This window comes from Lygodium microphyllum, chromosome 25 (genome assembly GCF_053477565.2).
Source record: "Lygodium microphyllum isolate KBCC chromosome 25, Lygodium_microphyllum_v1.1.10, whole genome shotgun sequence".
In the NCBI taxonomy this organism is placed as follows: domain Eukaryota; kingdom Viridiplantae; phylum Streptophyta; class Polypodiopsida; order Schizaeales; family Lygodiaceae; genus Lygodium; species Lygodium microphyllum.
The window spans coordinates 129,591,643-129,595,703 of record NC_141159.1 but is presented as its reverse complement, the minus strand read 5'-3'; positions in this window follow the sequence as shown (position 1 = coordinate 129,595,703).

Below are 4,061 nucleotides of genomic sequence, written 5' to 3'. Positions count from 1 at the left end.
TAGAGGACTTGGACCCTTTCGAGTCTGTTAGATTAGTAGGACTTGGACCCTTTCGAGTCTATTGGATTAGTAGGACTTGGACCCTTTCAAGTCTATTAGATTAGTAGGATCACCTTCAAAATTGATTCTTACATTCTTTCAACACTCCATAGTAAGAATCACTATAGACATGGTAGTTTCCAATAGGGATGATAGTATAGTCAATAGCTTGACAAGACTTTCACCATGTTCACTCATAGCTATGATGGCTAGACTAGTCTATTAGATGAATATACCATGCCAATACTTAGAAGCCTTCCTTGTTCTTGGGAAGAATATGCATTCATATTCACCAAGCATGCTTCTATCGTTGAAGAGCTAATTGCAATGCAAGTAAGCAAACAAAAAGCTATCAAAGGCCACTTGATTACATCCTTCAAGCCTAGCTCCATAAAAGACACAAGGCAAGAAATAACAAACTTACATGGCCTAGCTGAATCTAAATGGCCATTTCTACAAAAGTATTCACTCTTCAACCACAATGGGAATGGGATCCACCTGAATATATTCCAAGTTTGCAATAAATGGGATCCACTTGAATATATTCCAAGTTTTGGTTACATAACAAGAGTGGAATGTGGATCTGAATGCCTACACAAGAAATACAATACATGCATCAACCAAGATACTCAATGATGTGATCGAGTGTGGGGAGAAGGAAAACTGTAAGGGGGAAGGATATATTTAAATCTAACATGGTTGTATTTATGGTTATACTAACTCCCATTATTGAAGAAGCACTAAATGACCCCAAGATAGCTAGGGAGTTGGTAAAGAGTACCCTCAAAGACAAATGTCGTGACAGTATATGAGGTAGTTTCAAAAGAAATAAAAATGAGAAAGATAGGGTCTAGTACACAATAAAAATAGGGACAAATTTAGGAATAATATTACTCACTCACAAGACAAACAAAGAAAGGAATACCAACTCAAAGGGAAAAGAAGAGTGAACACGAGATAAGGAAAATGGTAGAAGAAGCACATCAAGCCAAGCTAGAGGCCATTCAAAAGGACAAAGGAAAGAAGGAAAAATAAGGATGACCAGGAGAAGACTAAGGATAAAGGATCCACCAAAGTAAGAAAGAAGAAAAAGGGTATGGACAATAAAGCACCATCACAAGAGAATGATGCCTTGGAAACAATTGTACAAGAGTCATGAGAAATAGAAGCAAAGGGCCAAGCTAAGCTATAGTAAGAAAAGGAGGAGTTGGAAAGAAACAAGAGGGAAGACAATCATCGGGCTATAAGGAACTCAATGGAGGAGACTACAGGGAGAAGTACATATACCTAAGTTCCACCCAACCACCCTAGCCTAGAGTAGACTTAAGTAAAAGCACACAGACTGTTGTGAGCACCACAAGTAGAGAACAACCTATCGGGGAAAAGAACAGTCCCAGCCTCTATAACACCATTACCACAACTAGGTCAACTGGCAGAAAGAGGCACCTTATTGCCAAGTCCTACTCCTACCACCACCCTCAACAAGTGGTGATGGAGGCATCTAGGTGACCTTGGCGGTAAAACTACAATGCTTGGATGCCATCTATTTATTTGTCTCCAAAAGAAAGTAAGAGGGACCAGCGGTTATAGGGTTAAACAGATTGGCTATAGGAGAGGCAAAATTAGAAAGGAGAGGAGAAAAGGTTCCAAGAGTAGAATGACGATCCTATCATTACCCTCATCCTCCAATGGCTTGGACAAGATTTTGATGATGTGCTCAAGACCTTAGAGGAACAAAGAGACTAGAAGGAGGAAGAAAGGAAGCACATAGTGCCTACACTAGAGAAGGATAAGAAAGTTATGTCAACTTGCAATGGCATTACACAAGAGATATATCTACACCCTAAAAATGGAAATGATAACATTGGCGAGGAAAGGGATGGAAAATGACAAGTGTGAGGAAGTGCTGCAACAATATGAGCAAGAGAAAAATAATATGGAAGAATGGGAGGAACTTCATAAGGAATCCATGACCATCATAACCAAATTAGCAGATAGGCTAAAATAATAGGTAGAACAGATAAATCGTTTGCAACACGACAAAGAGAAAACTAGATGGATGAACAATAGGTTACTTAGATTGGTAGAGAAATGGGAAGAAGGGACTAAGAGCTAGGAGCACCTTGAGTGAAATGTGGAGGAGCTAACCAAGGAAAAGGAAAATCCCCAAGAAAGTAGAAAAGAGAAAGGTTTTGTATTGGATGCTTTGACCAAGTGGCAAGATAGAGGATGGTGCAAGCCATGAAAAAGATCGATCAACTAAAGGAGAGAAATACATGATCAATATAGAAGCTTGCTCATAGGCTGGCAAAAGTAAGGTATGAAAAGGAAGTAGCCAATTGACATGGTAGAGAAAATAATGAAGATTCACTCGAGGAGCTTCACCAAAGCTGGTATTAAAATCAAAGATCCAACCAAGGAAGACACTCTCTACGGCCTTATGAGAGAATTGTAGATGTCTAGAGAGGCACTTCAGAGCACTCTAGGACCACTACCACAACCTCATGAATATGAGCCCATATGAGATGTAATTGCACTCCAACTTAAGGAAGAGGGTATCACTGAAGAACAACTAATGAGATTAAGCTTCATGATCATGACACTTGCATTGTCACCACCCCCAATTGATACGGTGGTTTGAAACATTGAGCAGAACTTGAACTCTATCTTGAGTAGGAAAATACTGAGTACTACTTATATGCTATTATCTTAAGTTTTTGATGCCTCTATTAAGCAAGGAAATAGCTATAGAGAGGAGTAAAGACTCCATCGCTTGCTCTTTGATATTCACACAGGGATTGATAGGTATTCCATGGCCAAATTAATCCTTCGGCCTACCATGTTGCCACCCTTCTGCCTCAATATTCAGAAAAACATGAACAAAAGCTGCTTCACCATTTGTGATCACCTCTTCCTGCCATTCACCCAATTGAGCTCATTCAAGAGATACCTAATGAGCAAGGCCTACCTTGAGCATTCACTCAATCCCTTACTTCCACCATCTCAAGGCAAGGGAAAAGACAAGGAGTGGTGCTTATATTACTCATCACCACAAAAAAAAAAGTACGTGCATATGATTTTTGTTAGCTAGTTTTATCCTCAACCCCCTAGCCCTTTTCCCTACAAATCATCAAGGTCCTCAATAATAGGATATCCCAAGAAATTGGTAGACCTATCTCCCTTAGAGCCACCTCATTACACCAATAACCCTTGATGGATTGGGTCCTCAAGTGCGGGATAGTCATGAGTCTTCGCTCTCTTAGTGTATACCCATCTTCCAATTGTAGAGACCACCCACTCACCTCCCCACACATCATGCACTATTTCCCTGCAACCATCTTGAAGTGTTGAGAATAACCATTGACAATCACATTTTTCTAACCATCACATGACCTCTTACCCTACCCACCACCATTCTACACAAGTTTCAAGCACCTTTACCAATGCCATGGGACTAGCACTTAAATAGTGAGGAGGGTAATGTTAATTGGTTACAAGCTTGCAAGCACAAAAAAGCAGGAAAAATGACCAAGAAGCAAGAAAAAGTGGAGAAGAGAGAGATGCATATTAAAATTTAAAAAACAATTAAAATTTTGAGAATGTACAGGTAGTGAAAAATGATAAAGGATTGCATTATGTGAAAAACAAGAAATATACTAACATTGAAATATCATGTGGTCTGATGGGATGAAATGTAAAATGAAAATTTTATGAGCGTTGGGCTCACTCCTATGCAAATTGTATAGTGAAGGCGCATTTAATAGTTCCCAAGTGCATGAATCTGATTTTTTCCAAAAAACTCGATAGTTTAATGGGCCATAAGATCCTAAGGTAGGTTGAAGAGGAATGAGTAACGTGGGCACTTAGAGAAAGTTAAGCCTTGCCTAAGGTTCAAAAATAAAATTTCATATATAAGGTTGAAAAACCTTTTGGTAAATAATCCATGAGACTAAGAATCAAAGTCTTGTCTCTTTCTCTATCTCTTTGTCAACCATCTATGTTGCTTTCACCATTGCATGTGA